General features: G+C 42.4%; 1 protein-coding gene and 1 pseudogene across 2 annotated transcripts in view; both read left to right on the top strand.

Annotated features, from left to right (window-relative positions):
- LOC119471268 overlaps positions 1 to 6,177 on the top strand; it is a 7,449-nt pseudogene extending 1,272 nt beyond the window's left edge.
- A 6,247-nt stretch (positions 6,178 to 12,424) lies between these two features.
- The window catches only part of DNAL1 (dynein axonemal light chain 1), a 43,555-nt gene continuing 36,765 nt past the window's right edge, over positions 12,425 to 19,214 (top strand). Inside the window, exons 1-2 of one of the 2 annotated variants that reach the window (XM_017528704.2) lie at positions 12,425 to 12,542; positions 18,448 to 18,486. The gene's annotated coding sequence lies outside the window, so the exon portion shown is untranslated. The other variant, XM_037738560.1, reaches the window with a different exon arrangement.

Here is a 19,214-nt window from a genome sequence, read left to right as displayed (position 1 = left end):
GGTTGTGGTGAGCCGAGATTGCGCCATTGCACTCCAACCTGGGTAACAAGAGCGAAACTCCGTCTCAAAAAAAAAAAAAAAACCGAAACTATATTTCGGTTTCTCCCAAATATAGTTATACTAAGAAACATTAAGTGATGTAAAGGGTAGTGCTATAGTTTAGATGTTGTCCTCTCCAAATACCATTTGAAATTTGATCCCCAGGTGGGCATGGTGGCTCATGCCTGTAATCCTAAGATTTTGAGAGGCCCAGGTAGGAGGATTGTTTGAGGCCAGGATTTCAAGACCAGCTTGAGCAAACTACCAAGACTCTGTTTCTACTAAAAATGTTTTTAAAATTAACCAGGCATGGTAGTGAGCACCTGTAGTCCCAGCTACTTGGGAGGCTAAGGCAGGAGGATTGGTTGAGCCCAGGAATTCTAGCCATGATGATGCCACAGCATTCCAGCCTAGGTGACAGAGATCCCCCAAGAGCTGGTTGTGAAAAAGAGTCTGGCACTTCCTTCCCATCCTTCCTGCTTTTCTCTGGCCATGTGATCTGCACATACTAGGTCTCTGTCCCTTCTGCAGTGAGTGGAAGCAGTCTCAGGCCCTCCCCAAAAGCAAATGCTGGCACTCTGCTTCTTGTAGAGCCTGCAGAACTGTGAGCCAAAGAAATCTCTTTTTGGCCAGGAGTGGTGGCTCATGCCTGTAATCTCAACATTTTAGGAGGCTGAGGCAGAAGGATTGCTTGGGACCAGGAGTTTAAGAGCAGCCTAGACTACATAGTGAAAGCCCATTTTTACAAAAAAAAATTTTTTTTAATAAATATAGCTGGGTGCAGTGGTATCCACTTGGTACCCACTTGTAGTCCCATCTACTCAGGATGCTGAGGTGGGAGAATAACTTCACTGTAGGTCAAGGCTACAGTGAACCATGATCACACCACTGCACTCCATCCAGCCTGGGTGACAGAGCAAGACTGCTCCCCCTACCCCCAACAACAAAAAGAAACCCTCTTTTCTTTATAGTTCTTCTTTGTAGCAACACAAATGCACAAAGACAGGTAATATCATCAAGGATGCTTCTACAGTAGACATAAATCCAGGCTCACATAGTTAGTAAGCAGTGCAGCCTGGGATCTATGTCTAGATGCCTCATATATGAAGTGGGTATAATAATAGTAACTACTTCATGAGGTTGTTGTGATTAAATTAGATAATCTGTGTAAAGTACTTAACATATTTTAACTTTCAAATACAGGTATATTCTGTTTTATTGGGCTTTGCTTTATTACATTTTCCACAAATTGAAGGTCTGTGACAACCCTGTGTCAAGAGTGTCTATCAGCACCCTCTTCAAAAGCATGTGCTCACTTTGTGTCTCTGTCACATTTGGTAATTCTCACAATAATTCAGTCTTTTTCAAAATAAGAAAAAGAAAAAGAAATATATAACCTTTGTTAACATGCAGTATTGAATTGTTTAAAGGGCTATCAAGAATGGAGTTGGAGTCTCACTCTCCGTTGCCTAGGCTGGAGTGTAGTGGCTCAATCTCGGCTCATTGCAACCTCTTCCTCCTAGGTTCAAGTGATTCTCCTGCCTCAGCCCCCCAAGTAGCTGGGATTATAGATATGTGCTACCACATCTGGCTAATTTTTGTATTTTTAGTAGAGACAGGGTTTCTCCATGTTGGTCAAGCTGGTCTCAAACTCCCAACCTCAGGTGATTCACCCGCCTCGGCCTCCCAAAGTGCTGGGATTACAGGCATGAGCCACCATGCCTGGCCATAAATGCAAGTTTTTCTAACCACTGACCATTTAAAAAAATCTGTACAAACCTGTTACATATTTCAGGATATTGAAAACACAAAGACTTCTTGATTCTTTCAAATTATCATGAGCAAGCTATTTCATTTTCATTTAAAGTGGTCTTAGAACCCTGGGATGATAAAAGCTTGTGGAAGCCATTGTATTTTTTCACGTTAACATACATACTCACAAAATCTAATATTTATGGGCAGTATAATGATTTGGAGGCATATGTCAAAATTACTTGAGTTGTTTTTCTAATGCTGGGAGGTCAGTGATACAGTGGTGCCATCTCAGCTCACTGCAATCTCCACCTCCCAGGTTCAAACAATTCTCCTGCCTCAGCTTCTCAAGTAGCTGGGATTACAGGCGCCTACCACCATACCTGGCTAATTTTTGTACTTTTAGTAGAGAAGGAGTTTTACCATGTTGGCCAGGCTGGTCTCAAACTCCTGACCTCAGGTGATCCACCTGCCTTGTCCTCCCAAAGTGCTGAGATTACAAGCATGAGCCACTGTGCCTGGCAAAGACTTGGCTTTCTGAAGTTTCATTGAAAAAAATCAACTTTCAAAAGGCAAATTGGAGAAAAGGCATACAAATTTATTTAACGTGTATTATGGGAGCCTTCAAAATGAAGATCCAGCCAGGTGTGGTGACTCATGCTTGTAATCCCAGCTCTTTGGACTCACTACTTTCGGGGGCTGAGGCCAGAAAATTGCTTGAGGCCAGGAGTTCAAGACCATCCTAGGCAACATATCGATACACTGTCTCTATAGATGAAAAAATTAGCCAGGCATGGTGACACATTCTATAGTCCCAACTACTAGGAGAGTGGGAGAGTGCTAAGGTGGGAAGATAGCTTGAGCCCAGGAGATGGAGGCTACAGTGAGCCATGATTGCACCACTGCACTCAGCCTTGGCAACAGAACAAAACACTGTATTAAAAAAAAAAAAAAAAAGAGGCCGGACACATTAGCTCATTCCTGTAATCCCAGCACTTTGGGAGGCTGAGGCAGGCCGATCACTTGAGGTCAGTAGTTTGAATTCAGCCTGGCCAACTTGGCTAAACCCTGTCTTTACTAAAAATACAAAAATTAGCTGGGCATGGTTGCACATGCATATAATCCCAGCTACTCAGGAGGCTAAGGCAGGAGAATCACTTAAACTCACGAGGTGGAGGTTGCAGTGAGCCGAGATTGCGCCACTGCACTCCAGCCTGGGTGATAGAATAAGACTCCATTTCAAAAAAAAAAAAAAAAAAAAAAAAAAAAAAAAAAAAAAAAAAAAAAAAAAAAATGCAAAGACACAGGGGAAACTGTCCATTTTTACACTTAGGTTCAACAAAGTATGGGCAGCCATGTAGAAATATGATTCGACAGCCGGGCACAGTGGTTCATGCCTGTAATCCCAGTGTAACCAGGTACTGGGGTACCAGGGAGGCATAGCTCCCAAGAGAGAATATTGTAGGTTCTTGGTCTCTCGCCCTCTCAAGAATGAGAGAGGGGACCACAGCAGGTGCGTGGTACACTTGTAAAGTAAATTCTAGATCCAAAAAGTGTTGCAGAAAAGCTATTTATTTAGGTAGAGAAAGAGAAAAAAAAAAAAGAGAAGAAGAGAGAAAACTTCCATGAGAGACAGTGTGTAGAAGGGGACCCCAGAGAGGAAATCCAGAGAAGGAAAGCTCCTCTCACACTGAGTGAGAGAATCCAGAAAGATGGAATCCAGGAGAAGAAAGACAGCTTCCACACTGGGTGGAAGGGAATTGAGAGACAGAGATGGAGTTTAGGAGGGGAAGACAGGCTTCCACGAGAGAGTATTTGTGGAAGGGGATCCAAACAAAGGGGTGTGGAAGAAGGGGACTTTTAACCTGGGAGGAATCCCCACCTTCTCCAAGACCTCTGGCCAATGAAAGGAGTTCCTCAGAACTTCCGCTGGAGTGATTGACTTTTTGATTCTTCCCGTGCTCTCAAAAATTAAAACAGAGACCGTTAAATCTCCCAGATGGAGAGAGATGGGAGGGGGGCATGGCGCTGAGAAGTTCTTGTCCTTAAACCTACGCCCCCATGTGGACCCAGAAAGAGAACACATTCCCTCACCAGTACTTTGGGAGGCCGAGGCAGGTGGATCATCTGAGGTCAGGAGTTCAGGACCAGCCTGACCAACGTGGAGAAACCTCATCTCTACTAAAAATACAAAACTAGCCAGGAGTGGTGGCACATGCCTGTAATCTCACTACTTGGGAGGCTGAGGCTAGAGAATCATTTGAACCCTGGAGGCAGAGGTTGTGGTAAGCCAAGACCGTGACATTGCACTCCAGCCTGGCAACAAGAACGAAACTCCGTCTCAGAAAAGAAAAGATTGGACAAAAAGGGTGGAGTCCTAATTAGAGAAAGGGAGTCAGGCTGGTGGGATCAGCAGATAGCAAAAAGAAGAAGCAGATAAGCTATAAGTCTGCCTTTCTTCGTGGTCCAGGACACAGCCCTCCTGCAAAACAACTCATAATCTTCCTCCGCCCAACTATTACCAGACCCCTGCAAGTTAGCTCACGGCAACCTTGGTGTTATCACTACTGCACAAATCCCTCTTCAACAGGCAGCATAAACACTATTCTATAAAATCCCCAGCAAGCCTTTGTTTTTTTGCAGTCAGCTTCTCTTCTGCTGGCCCGCCTATTAACGACGTTCTTGCAACATATTTTCCTCCTAGTTTCTCTAATAAATCTTAAATATTTTCCTACTTTCTCTAAATAATTTCCCTTTCTTTACCTACAACTGTCTTGGTAAATTCTTTTACCCCCACACCACAGGCTGGATAGTGTTCATTCCCCCATTGAGTGGGGAAACCCAGCAAGGCCTGTCTGTCTAGATTCTTCTTGGCTTTTCTGAGCTAGCATTCCTTCTTTCTGGGTGTGGGGCAGTCCCTCTTCAGAATGGGAATCACAACTTACAGTCAGATAAGGTAGATCAGATAATTCGTTTATGGCCAATTTTTATACAGAAAGGCAGAGGGAAAATTTCAGTAATATTTTGAGGTTTTATCGCTGGCTTTAGGGAAAAGGAGTTCTGGTTTCTACCATCTGCCTAGAAGAAAAGGGATTCCAGTTTTTATGGCTAGCCTCAGGGAAGAATGGGACTCAGAGATGGGGAGGCAGGAGAAGGTCAAAGAAAAACATTTGCTTCTGAGGCCTTCATTTTGGGGTATTGTTCTCTGAGCCCCAACAATATTTATGGCTAAAGGACCAAAGACAGGACTTTAATAAGTCCTTACTTTTCAGAGAAAAGTACCTTACAGATACTTACTTTTCAAAGAAAACCAGGTTGTTGGATGGCTATAAACAAGAAACTCTTGGTCCAATGGCCATATGTTTGCAGTGGCAAATATATTCCATCCAGAAATATGACACACAGCAATTATTTATAGGTAAGTGGGATAAGATTTGAAAATGGGATTGTTTCTCCCCAAATTTAGGACTTATATACACAATCTTCTTCCTTGACAAGCAGTTTAATAAAATGTGTTCACTTGGGTTAATTAACTTCATTTTACACATGCATTTTAATTAAGATAGAATTCTTTTTTTTTAATTTGTGTTTTTTTTTTCAACAATATGTTTCTCCACAAAGGCCTATAAGATAGAATTCTATAGTAGAAAACAAAAAAAAAAAAAAAAATTTTTTTTTTTTTTTTTTTTAATTTTTAGAGACAAGGTCTTGCTCTGTCACCCAGACTGGGGAGCAGTGGTGCAATCCATAGCTCACTACAACCTCTAACTCAAGTGATCATCCCACCTCAGTTGAGTCCTGAGTAGCTAGGATGACAGACGTGAGCCACCACGGCCAGCTATTTGGAAAAAATTTTTGTAGTAGGTGAAGATAGCAGCAGCCAGGGCTAGGGTCCTGGGAGTCCAGTGGCTGCAAAGGGCGTCCCGGAATGTGATGCCATTGGGTGCAAACAAGGACATGCTCCCAGGGCCTTAACCTAAGAAGAAGAACGGGTCACTGCCACTAAGAAGTATAATATGCATGTGGAAGACTACGAGCGTTGACGGCATGGGGTATGAAGACTACTTGAAACTCCCTGATCACTCACAGCAGGAGAGGGATCTGTGGTATAACCGAGACCACCTAGACCTGAGGTTGAACTGGGGATACACTGGCACCTAGAAATGTATATCAGGAACCATGTGGATATGTCCCCCACACCTATTTCTTGGAATATCATGTGTATATAGCTCTTCAGCTCTGTGGCTTTCATGATGTTCATGTTCTGGGTGGGGGTGATTTGCCCTGTCTACCAGCCTGTGGGGCCAGATCAGTATCCTTGCAATAATCTGTACCTGGAACGGGGTGGCGATCCCTCCAAAAAACCTGAGCCACTATGAGATCTGAGGAGACTTTGTGGGCTTTTGTGTCCTCTAACTAGGACTCCCTCGTTCCTAGAAATTTAATCTTAATGAAATCCCTAATAAAACTCAGTGCTGTGGTGGTTAAAAAAAAAAAAAAAGAAAGAAAAAAAAGAAAAAAAAAAAAAAAAAAAAAAAAAAAAAAAAAAAAAAAAAAAAGAAGATAAAAAAAAAAAAAAAAAAAAAGAAAGAAAAAAAAGAAAAGAAAGAAAGAAAAAGAAAAAAGAAAAGAAAAGAAAAAAAATCTGTAGAGATGGGGGAGGAGGGATCTTGTTATGTTGACCAGGGTGGTCTTGAACTCCTGAAGTGATCCTTCTGCCTCTGTCTCCGAAAATGCTGGGATTACAGGCATGAGCCGCCATGCCTAGCCAGAAAACAAATTTTAAATTACATATATCAATACATTCTTCACTGTGAAAGATTCAAGTAATACAGATAAAATAAAAGGTCCTCTTAAATCATTACCCAATCCCAGTCTCTCCCAAGGGTAGTTACTATGAAGTGTTTCCTTCCAGAACCATTCCAGTACCATTCTGTATACATATATAAAATACAATATTCATATAAATGTATGTATGAATGTAAAACTATGGTTTTATTTTGTGGGTTCAAGGTCTTCTCTCTTTCTTAAAAAAACAGAAATGTAATATACTTTTAAGCTTTTTTGTCTGCATGAAAAAATGTATATATTGTTAATACTTGTGCCAGGCCACAGGACAACAGAGCTTATTTCCTCAGGGTATACATTTGAAGTTCAGCTTTCTCTCTTTTTTTTTTTTTTTTTTTTTTTTTTTTTGGTCTGAGACGGGGTCTCACTCTGTCCTCCAAGCTGGAGCACAGTGGCACAATCTCGGCTCACTGCAGTCTCTGCCTCCCGAGTTCAAGCAATTCTCCTACCTCAGCCTTCCGAGACGCTGGGATTACAGGTGCCCACCACCACACCTAGCTAAGCTTTGTATTTTTAGTAGAGATGGAGTTTCACTATGTTGGCCAGGCTGGTCTCGAACTCCTGACCTCAGGCAATCCGCCCACCTTGGCCTCCCAAAGTGTTGGGATTACAGGCGTGAGCCACCGCGCCTGGCTCTGTAGTTCTGGTTTCTGAATGAAAAAGCAAAATTTATGCTCCCTTTTGCGCTCATCCCCTATATCCCCCCTAGGCTGGTTTTGGGTCTTTGCTGGCATTAAAGTCAGGGAAGTGTGTCTCCACCAGTTTCTATTATCAATCTCTACCTTTATAGTTCAGTTTAGTATCTCATCGGAAACGTTTAAACTTTAACCTTGACAGTCTTTCTTAATCCAAGACAAAGATTAAAGGGAGGAAAGGAATTTGTTAGGAGCCTAGCACACTTGGCGGCCTTCCATCAGGTTTAGGGAATACTGACCCCTGGTGGCCAGAGGGAGAATTCAGAGGAGGCCATGGGCTGGCACTTTCTGTTAAAAATCCTTAACTTACTCGCCACACGTCCATGGTAAAATCGCGAGTGGATCCTGCCTCTTCCAGGCGGTTCCACATGGGGCCTCAAAGAGCTCAAAGGACCCTGGGCCCTCCGAAGTCGCCTCGTCTCGTAGCCTGTTGCTAGGTGGCGCCTCAGGGACAAGACCAGGTCCAATCACGTGGTCCTGTAGGGTTTTGCCCCACGAGGCCACGCTCTGCCAGACCTGGCCTTCCTCCACCTCAGCGCAAACCCTAGGCCGCCAGCGCCAGGCCGCCAGACCTTGCGGGGCTTAAAGCCGCAACGGTCCCGGCACCGTGTGGCGGACTGCCCCGGCCGCGCTCCGAGCCTCTTGGGTCCCCCTCCAGGCCTGGAGGCCAAATATCCTCACCGCTCCTTTTCTCCCAAAACGCCGCGACCTTAACCGTCACGCCCAAGACTGGGCTGGCCGAGGAGCGCCTGGATATGAAGGCGGAAGGCTTGGCCCGGGGGAGCGGGTGGCCCTGCGGTGTCGGCCGTCAGCCACCGAGGCCGCCTCTTCCACTCCCTCGCCCACCACAAGGCGTACAGCAGTGAGGGGGGTGGACCTGGCCAGGGACCCGGCTCTGGGCGGAGACTTCACGGGCGTGGAGCCTCAGGCCGGCCGCTACTGGTGGCTCATACCAGTAATCCTAGCACTTTGGGAGGCCGAGGTGGGCAGATCACTTGAGCTCAGCAGTTCAAAACCAGCCTGGGCATCATGGCAAAACCTCGTCTCTACCGAAAATACAAAATATTAGCCAGGCTTGGTGTGGTCCCAGCTACTTGGGGGGCTGAAGTGGAAGGATTGCTTGAACCTAGGAGGTTGCGGTGAGCTGTGACTGGTCTACTGCATTCCAGCCTGAGTGATAGAGTGAGACTCCTATTTAAAAAAAAAAAAAGTGGTTTGTGAGGGCTCTTCTTGGCAGAGGTTGAAGAGTTGTTGCCCTAATTTGTAGTAATATTAAATAGTTTCCCCCAAATTAACATTGTTTTTAAAATTGAGTACAAGTTTCAAAGTATTAATATCAAGAAAAAATATGGGCCTTGGTGAAGGGGTTCAGGCCTGTAATCCCAGCACTTTGGGAGTCCACAGCGAGAGGACTGCTTGAGCTCAGGAGTTTAAGGCCAAAAAAATTAAAGATTTCTTTGTTTTGAGACAGGGTCTTGTTCTGTTGCCCATGCTAGAGTGCAGTGGGGCAATCTCAGCTCATTGCAACCTCCGCCTCCCAAGTTCAGGCTATTCTCCTGCCTCAGCCTCCCGAGAAGCTGGGAATACAGGGGTGTGCCACTATGCCTGGCTAATTTTTGTGTTTTTGGTTGAGACGGGGTTTCACCGTATTAGACAGGCTAGTCTTGAACTCCAGACCTAAAGTGATCTGCCTGTTTCAGTCTCCCAAAGTGCTGAGATTACAGGCATAGGCCACTGCGCCTGGTCCTAAAAATTAAAAATTTCTTAACATATTGTATTTAGTTCTGTTTTGTATTATTTATTCATTTATTTATTTATTTTTGAGAGATGGGGTTTTACCATGTTGGTCAGTCTGGTCTTGAACTCCCAACCACAAGTGATCTGCCCGCCTCAGCCCCCCGAAGTGCTGGGATTACAGGCACGAGCCACTCTACGCCCAGCTGTTTTGTATTATTTAACACTATTTTACTTATTCTTTTCAAAGGGTCTTCTAGATGTTCTGAATTTGGGGACACTGTTTCAATACTTTTTTTTACCCTTGAGACAGAGTTTCATTCTTGTTGCCCAGGCTGGAGTGCAATGGCGCCATCTCAGCTCATTGCAACCTCCACCTCCCAGGTTCAAGTGATTCTCCTTCCTCAGCCTCCTGAGTAACTGGGATTACAGGCATGTGCCACCATGCCATGCTAATTTTTTATTTTTAGTAGAGATGGAATTTCAGCATGTTGGTCAGACTGGTCTGAAATTCCCTACCTCAGGTGATCTGTCCACCTTGGCCTCCCAAAGTGCTGGGATTACAGGCATGAGCCACCAGGCCCAGCCTTCAATACTACTTTTAACCTTTCTTTCAACTTCTTTTATCCAGCTCTGAAATAAAAGCAAGCAGACCTACATATTCTCTGGTGAATAGATTTTGGAATCTATTTTATCATTTTGTAGGATATGAAAGAACAAAAGAAGGGCCCAAGTTATATAATTCTTTTATTTTCTGTGTGAATATTTTTAACCTTTGAGAATCTGGAACTCAAAATGTTCTTTATATGAAGTGTACGAAGATTTTGAAACCTATCCAATAGTCCCACAGATGGTTTTTTTTTTTTTTAAATAAACAGAAATTGACCCTTCTGGTTTTGAAGCTTAAAATTTAGGGAACCCCGCCCCCAAGACCTCTCAGAAAGTATCAAAGAACGGAAAGTCACCAGATTATTGCATATGAATTTTGGTGTGCCACTACTCAATCCATAGCCAACATTAAACCCACATAATATCCTTTTAGATATACGTTTATATATGTGTGTGTATTATGTGCAATTTTTTTTTCAGAGACAGAGTCTGGCTCTGTTGCCCAGGGTGGAGTGCAGTGGCACAATTATAGTTCACTGTAGCCGCAAACTCCTCAAGCATTCCTCCTGCTTCAGCCTCCCCAGTAGCTGGGGACTATGGGTGTGTACCACCACGTCTGGCTAATTTTCATTTTTTATAAAGCCAGGGTCTTGTTATGTTGTCCAGGCTGGTCTTGAACTCCTGGGTTCAAGGGATCCTCTTGCTTTGGCCTCCCAAAGTTCTGGGATTACAGGCATGAATAAACTGCACCAGGCCACTATATATAATTTTAAAAGAGAATCGTACCATTTTGTTTGGTAACTTCCATTTTTACTTAAAATACGACTATCTTTGCATGTGAATAGATGCCTTTTAGCAAGTCATTTGTACTTTTTTTTTTTTTTTTTTTTTTTTGGAGACGGAAGTTTTGCTCTTGTTGCCCAGGCTGGAGCGCAATGGCACCATCTCGGCTCACCACAACCTCCACCTCCCGGGTTCAAGCAATTCTCCTACCTCAGCCTGCCTCTTGAGTAGCTGGAATTACAGGCATGTGCCACAACGCCCAGCTAATTTTGTATTTTTAGTAGAGATGGGATTTCTCCGTGTTGGTCAGGCTGGTCTCAAACTCCTGGCCTCAGGTGATCTACCTGCCCGCCTCAGCCTCCCAAAGTGCAGGGATTATAGGTGTGAGCCACCATGTGTCATTTGCACTTTTTTAGTGGGAGTACATTATTGCATTGGATGTTTAATACTACTAACCAATTCGCTCTCTACTACTAACCAATTCTCTCTCCTCTCTTCTCTCTTCTCTCTTCCCTCTCTCTCTCTCCCCCCCTCCTCTCCTCTTTTTTGTTTTGTTTTGAGATGGAGTTTCGCTCTTGTTACCCAGGCTGGAGTGCAGTGGTGCCATCTCGGCTCATTGCAGCCTCTGTCTCCCGCGTTCAAGCTATTCTCATGCCTCAGCCTCTCCAGTAGCTGGAACTACAGATGTGTGACACCACGCCTGGCTAATTTTTGTATTTTTAGTAGAGATGGGGTTTCATCATGTCGGCCAGGCTGGTCTCAAACTTCTGACCTCAAGTGGTCCTCCCACCTCAGCCTCCCAAAGTGCTGGCATTACAGTCATGAGCCACCAGTACCGGCCACCAATTCTCTTTTGTTAATATTTGAGGTTTTATTTGTTTGTTTGTTTGCTATTAAAGCTTTGAGCATACATCTCTATGCTCTAATCTGATTATTTCTTCAGGATATAGTCCTAGAAGTGGAACTGCTGGGATCACAAAGGGTACAAAAGTTTTTGAAGAGCCAACAGCCTTCCAGAAAGGCTGTATGAATTCTAAACAGCAGCATATTTGTGTGTCCCTATTTCTCCATTCCCCTAGCAACTCTAGAATTATTATTATTGTTTATAATTTTTAGCTAATTTGGTAGGTGGGGGAAAAACGACACCCTACTGATATAAAATGAACAGCTTGTGATATTTAAAACACACCCTGCTGATATAAAATGAACTGAGCTTTCAGCTGCCTCTGGCTCCCTGGAGGATCCGGGGTAAAGAAACATAAAATCGGTGGCGTTTGGCTCTGGGTATTCTCAGTGAGATGGAGAGGTAAATTACAGCAAGCTGCTTATTCTCCCCCGTCTGAAAAAGGATGGGAAAGGCCATCGGTAGGGGAAAGGAATTGCCAGAAATTCTTTAAATGTATCTCCATTAAAAATCATCAGTACCTGGAGATATCTCCTTTGAGAGCTTTTGAGAGCTTTAAAATTACAAATTCAATGGTCGTAGGACTATTTAGATTGTTGATTTCATTTTACTTGAGTTTTGACAGTTTGCCATTTTCAAGAAATTGACTCATTTCTTCTGTTAAATTGACAAACTATAAATGTAAAGTCGGTTGTAGTATTCCCTTATTTTCTTTTTCATGACACAGATGTGTAGTGATAGTTATGATTCATTTGTCATATTGTGCTGTCTTTTCCCTTTTAAGTTTTCTTAATAAATTTTGTTGATTTTTTGAAGAAAAAGAAAACAAAACAAAACAAAACATTCTTTTATGAGAAAGGCAGTTGTTACGTGAAGGTTTTAAGGTTTTAAACTTTAGGCGGGTATGTCATTCCAGATCAGCTGAAACTGCTTTCGGTCCTGACCACTCTTCACGGTTGAGCCCTAAGTAGCCAAAGGGCAGCCAGGAGCGGCCGGGTAGGAGGACCCCGGCAGCCGCCACGCCGTCCCACAATGCCCCGCTCGCACCACCCTGAGGGCGGAGAGAAAGGACCGCTGCTGGGGATGGGGTTGCGGCGGCGAGCGCCGAGAAGTGCGCACGCGCACTGACCCCGCGGGCCCTAGCAACCAGAGCAGTGACAGTAGCAACCGCCGTTATGGTGAGTACCTTTCGGGCCGCGTAGCCAAAGCTGAGAGAAGATTGGGAGTGGAAAAGGGTGACTGTGGAGTGTTGAGTGTCTGGGAGTCCTTAAACAGCGGAAGGGAGCCGGTAGCTGAAGCTAGCTCTGTGGAGTCAGGGACCCGACGAGAAAGAGAAGCCCCGGCCGGGGGTGGTCTGGGGTGAGGGCGGCCTGGGGTGGATCCGAGGAAGGGTTAAGGGTTAAGGTGGAAGGACTCTGACAAGAGAAAAGGGAGGGCGAAGAGCAAGACATTCTCCAAAAAGAGCGCATTGGAGTGGGAAGGGTGATGGGAAGGAGAGTGTAGATAAAGATATCCCTTTACATAAAAGTAATTTTAGTGACCCCCCTCCCCCCCGTCGAGATGCAGGGAGGGGCTGGTTACCAGAAGGGTCTGTAAAACACGGATTGCAGCGGTATTCATAACCTGTGATGTAGCCAGGTTGCCTTCTGAATCACCACGAGTGCAATGATTCGGTAACTGTAAAACACACTCTGATGGATATATTAGAGCAGTGATTCTCAAATTTCAGTATGCCTAGGTATGGGCTTGTTGGAATGCAGATTATGAATTCAGGAATGTGCATTTCGACAACACACCTCAATTGATTATAAAATTGGGAGGAATCCCACCACACTGAGAAATGCTGTTGCCTTAGGTTTTAAATCTACCAGCTGTCTATCCAATCACAGCTCTTTATGAAGTAATGGTTTTACCTAGAGATGCTCCTCAATTCTTACTTGAAGTATGCACTCTCTTGCTTACATACTTGGTAGCTCTATCTAGTTGTCTGAAAAAGACCACAAACCCAGCCAGAGCTACTGAGCAAAGTCTGTGATGTCCTACGGGATAGAGATGTTTATGAAGAAGAAGCATAATTACTTGTTTTCTTTTTGTGATGCCAGTGCTATATAACTGGGCAGAAGTTGAGCCCAGGAGATGGAAATGATGAGGAAGTCATGCCTGCCTTCAACATGATTAAATACCACTCTTTACAAAGTAGTTTCCCCGCTGCTTTCCTTACTTTGTTCCACAGGCAGTTAGCTAAAAAACACTGCCAAGGAAAGCTAAAAGTTCTGGACCTAGGTTTATATTGAGGGGCAGAAACGCTCAGACCTAAATATTTATGAAAGTATTATGGCAATTGTTGAAAATCTTCAAATAGAGAATCAGAATCAGTACAGATATAAGTTATCTAATGATGACAGGGATACAGTCTAAGAAGCACATCATTAGGTAATTTTGCCTTGCAAACATCATAGCATATGCTTACAAAAACCAGATGGTGTAGGCTATTGCTCCTAGGCTACAAACTTGTACAGTATTTTACTGTACTGAATATTATAGGCAGTTGAAACAATGTATTTGTGTATTTAAATACAGCAAAGCAGCCAGGGTGCTGTGGCTCATGCCTGTAATCCCAGACATCTGTAATCCCAGCACTTTGGGAGGCCGAGGCAGGCAGATCACCTGAGGTCAGGAGTTCAAGATTTGCTTGGCCAATATGGTGAAACTCCTCCTCTACTAAAAATACAAACCTGGATGTAGTGGTGTGCCTGTAATTCCAGCTACTCGGGAGGCTGAAGCATGAGAATCACTGGAACCCAGGAGGTGGAGATTGCAGTGAGCCAAGATTGCACCACTGCACTCCAGCCTGGATAACAGAGCGCGACTCTATCTCAAATAAATAAACATAGAAAAATTACAGTAAAAATACAGTATTACAATCTTATGTGACTACTGTCTTATATGTGGTCTGTTGTTAACCGAAATTTGCTATGCAGCGCATGACTGTATTTAGAACTAGCTAAGTCTGGAAACTGGCAGACCTGGGTCCTTCCAGAAATATGGGCCCACATAGTATTTAAATTAAAAAAAATTATCTTCCAGTGTCTTTTTTTTTTTTCCTTATGATCTTCAGGACAATGTCTTCAAATGATGATATTTCACATTAAAATGAAGATTGCCAGTTTTTCTTGAAAAATAAATATGTTTCACCATTGGACACATTTTTTTCACATTTTCATATTACTGAGATATAGTATGTTATAACTGACAGCATCTTTTCTTTCTTAATAAAATAAAGGTGTTACTTACAATTAATGGAGGTTTTTAATTTGAAGAAATATGGTATTAAGGTAGCTCTTTTCCCCAAGTCCCACCTGCTTTCAGTTGTCTGGACTGAGTAGAGGTTATCTTCTTTACACTGGTTCTGCCCTTACTTGGCCAGCATTACCCGTTAGTGATGTCCATGAGGACCTTTAGGCATTTGAGTTTTTGAACTCCTATCTATAGGGAAACTAGTTACCTTTATACCAATTTATATTGCCCCAATAAACAGCTAGATGGGTTCAACTCTTTTTCTACAAATAGTGTTGTGAAAATACCTTTTTATGGACCCATGCAAAAGATTTCTCTTGGAAATACACCCAGGAGTGGGATTATACCATAGTAGGGTTTATGTATACTTAATTTCCCTAGGCACATTTCAGGCTGCTTTCCAGAATAGCTTACCAGTATTTACTTCCTCCAGCAGTGCAGGAGAGCTCCCATTTCTTCTTGTTTGTTCGTTTTGTTTTGTCTTGAGACAGAGTCTTGCTCTGTCGCCCAGGCTGGAGTGCAGTGGTGCAGTCTTGGCTCACTGTAGCCTCTGCCTTCAGAGCTCAAGCGATTCTTCTGCTTCAGCCTCCCGAGTTGCTGGGATTACAGACGTGTGCCACCACACCCAGCTAAGTTTTGTATTTTCGGTAGAGACAGGGTTTCACCATGTTGGCCAGGCTGCTCTCAAACTCCTGACCTCAAGTGATCTGCCCATCTCAACCTCCCAAAATACTGAGATTGCAGGTGTGAGCCACCACGCCCAGTCAAGAGTTCCCATTTCTTTACGTGCTCACTAACTTTCTAACTTTTGCCAATCTGAGGATGTATTTTAGTGTTCCATTGTTTTACTTTGCATTTTTCTGATTCTCAATGTTAAATTTGTTGTCGTTTGTTTGGTTGTGGTTTTTTTGGGACAATATCTCACTCTGTCGCCTGGGCTGGAGTGCAGTGGCGCAGTCAGGGCTCCTCCACCTCCCGGGATCCTCCCACCTTAGCCCCTGTGAGTAGCTGGGACTACAGGCCTGTGCCATCGAGCCTGGCTAATTTTTTGTATTTTTAATAGAGAGAAGGTTTCACCATGTTGCCCATGCTGGTCTTGAATTTCTGGACTCAGGCGATGTGGCCACTTCAGCCTCCCAAAATGCTGGGATTACAAGCTTGAGCCACCATGCTCAGCCTTCTAGATATTCTGTGTTTGTTTGTTTGAGATGGAGTCTCACTCTGTTGCCCAGGCTGGAGTGCAGTGGCGTGATCTCGGCTCACTGCAACCTCCACCTGCCAGGTTCAAGTGATTCTCCTGCCTCAGCCTTCCAAGTAGCTGAGACTATAGGGGCATGCCACCATGCCCAGCAAATTTTTTGTATTTTTAGTAGGGACAGAGTTTCACCATGTTAGCAGGGATGGTCTCAATCTCCTGATCTTGTGATCCACCCACCTCGGCCTCCCAAAGTGCTGAGATTACAAGTGTGAGCCACCACACCCGGCCAAGCCTTCCTGATATTCTTATTACCCATCTGGGTTTCAGTTTCTGTGAATTATCTGTTCATATTTTTGCCAACTTTTCCATTTCCCTTTTTGTTTTTGAATTTTAGGGGTTCCTCGTGTATTCTAAATGTTGGTCCTCATTGGTTTCATACTGAAAATATCTTCTCTCAGCCAGGAGAAGAAAAATAAGTATATATTAATTATTATTAATAATAATAATTCATAGTGGTGATTAGAAGTGATCCTTGATGTGTTTGAGATTTTAAAGGGAACACCCGGCCGCTCATTTGTTTTCTGTCTCTTATTTTCTGACAAATAAATCTGAATCTGTAAGTTTTCTTCTTAGTGTTACATTCCCCAAATTTTGACTTTTTTTTCTTTTGTTATTTTATGATTTTCTTTTAATCCAAGGGTTATTTATTAGTATGTCTTTGCTTTCTAGACATAATGGTATATATTTGTGAACAAAAGTCCTCTCAAAAGGAAAATGCAGGGAAGAGACCTTATGTCATTGAACAGTTTATGTATGGCTAGATCCAGCCTTAGGTGTAGAAAGAAGGTATGTTCCAGAGAACAAAGGGAGAGCTTGAGTTTTATAGCAAAAGTTCCTGCCCATCTTCTCAATCAGGTCTGTTTATGTAAATGAAGGATGCAGACTCACTCAGTTCTGGTTGGTTGATACAGCTGGGTCTTGATTGGTTGATCCAAGTCAGCCAATTGGTTGATTCAGGTGAGCTCTGATTGGTTCCCGAAGTTGAACAGAGGTGTGTTTTTTGGGGGAATTCAGAGTATGTGTGTGACCTCTAGTAAGCAAATGGCTGCTTGGCTCTAATTAATTCAATTTAATCTAATTTAATTTTTTCAGAGACAGGCTTGCCCTGTTGCCCAGGCTGGAATGTGGTGGTGCAATCATTCCTCACTGTAACCTTAAACTTTTGGATTCAATTGATCATCCCACCTCAGCCTCCTAAGTAGTTAGAACTACAGGTGTGCACCACCATGCCAGGCTAATTTTTAAATTTTGTTTTGTAGAGATGGAGTCTAGCTATGTTGCCTGGGCTGGTATTGAACTTCTGGCCTCAAGTGATCCTCCCACCTTGACCTCCTAAAGTGCTGAGATTACAGGCATCAGACACAGTGCCTAGCTTAGGCCCTGTTTTAAATTTAGGCCCAGTTAACTACTCAGGATTCATCTTGAAGTATTGGTTCTTTCAGGTTCGCATTTGTTCACATAGTTTAAAAACCTTTCTTTTGTTATTCTTTGCTGTTCTTTTTAAAAAAAGAGCACCAGAAATAATTCATTAAGGATATCTTCTTTTGGGTACCTTTAGAGTTTTCAATAAATTGAATCTAAGCTGCTATTAATTATAAGGTGCAACATTATGTTTTACTAAGAAAAAATTGGTTTGAATTGAACTATTTCAAATACTTTATTATCATTTAAAATTTTTATTTTGTACTTATTGATAGAGTTCTTTTAAATGTATGTGGACATACAGATTTTTATCCTATCCTTTATCTTCATCCTTTGCAAACATAAAAAGGAATATATGATATGAAATAAAGTGGTTAATACTTTTCTAAAATTTCACCACTGCCACCAGCCCACAACAATTGTAAATTATTCCTGATTATAAAATGCATCCAAATTTCAATATTAAAATGTAAGAAAGATGTAGATCCTTAGAATCAATTAAATAAGATGTATTTTAATATCAAGTATTGAAAGCTACATATTTTTGTAAGCCAAGTTGGAGTGAAGTGTATGGGTGTTTCGTAATGATTTTCTTATTTTTTCTCAGAGACACTTAAATAAATCATTCTGATTTAAAGAAATTAAAACATCCTCTTTGTATATAAAGTCTCAAAGAAAGAAATTAATCCTTTTACTGGTAGAAACCAAGGCTAATAGTTATTGCATGAAAAGTGAATCAACAAATTACACCAATAAAGACCATTTTGGGGCTGGTGGCTCACGCCTGTAATCTCAGCACTTTGGGAAGCCAAGGCAGGCAGATCATGAGGTCAGGAGTTCTAGACCAGCCTGGCCAACATGGTGAAACCCCGGCTCTACGACAAATACAAAAAATTAGCCAGGTGTGGTGTTGTGTGCCTGCATTCCAGCTACTCGGAAGGCTGAGGCAGGAGAATCGCTTAAACCTAGGAGGTAGAGGTTGAGGTGAGCAGAGATGGGGTCTTTGTACTCCAGCCTGTGCAACAAAGCAAGACTGTCTCAAAAAATAAATAAGTAAATAAAGACAACTTTGTTTTGTGTTTTTTTATCTTTCTTGTTTTTTAAAGGCGAAAGCAACAACAATCAAAGAAGCCCTAGCGAGATGGGTAAGTACATGAGTTTTTCCTTCTTTTAGAAACCGTACAAGGAAAAATTTTGGATAGTTGATTCAAGTCCAGCTATTTAATACAAAGGATCTTTTTAGTGTTGGAGCTCTTCAGCTATCTTGACTATGGTGGTGGATGCATGAACCTACACAGATGATAAAAGTGTATAAAACTTAGTACACGCATACTAACACACAGCCATACATGCACATGAGTACAAGCAAATTTGGGAAAATCTGAATAAAATCAGTGGATTGTATTAATAGCAATATCCTAGTTATATTATACTATAGTCATAAAATGTTATCCTTGGAGGGACTGGACAAACTTCAAATATCATAATAAAATTTTCAATTAAAAAAACCTGACCACTGGAAAATTTAAATATGGAAAGGATGATTTTTATCTATTGCCATAAAATTGCTGGAATTTCTGTGTTAGTACATTTTCTTTTTCAACTTTATAATCGCTAAACTACATGTCATTTTCATATGATAGAGTCATATGAATTGTGGATTATCTAGGATTTAGAGGGTGGTTTTAGCCTCCTGGAGGTTAGTACAGAGGTAATCAATGTGGACAAATGTAAATCATGCATATAGAATTGAAAAAAACAATAAAAATACTAAAGCATATAGCAATACTAGAAAGGAAACTACATTGTAAAAAATGTGCATTATATGTAAATTATATTTTCAGTATTCTTTTTTTTTTTTGAGACGGAGTTT

Source organism: Cebus imitator, unplaced genomic scaffold, assembly GCF_001604975.1.
Source record: "Cebus imitator isolate Cc_AM_T3 unplaced genomic scaffold, Cebus_imitator-1.0 Scaffold54, whole genome shotgun sequence".
Classification (NCBI taxonomy): domain Eukaryota; kingdom Metazoa; phylum Chordata; class Mammalia; order Primates; family Cebidae; genus Cebus; species Cebus imitator.
Note: the sequence above shows the minus strand (reverse complement) of the source record. Positions and strands in the feature narration are given on the sequence as shown.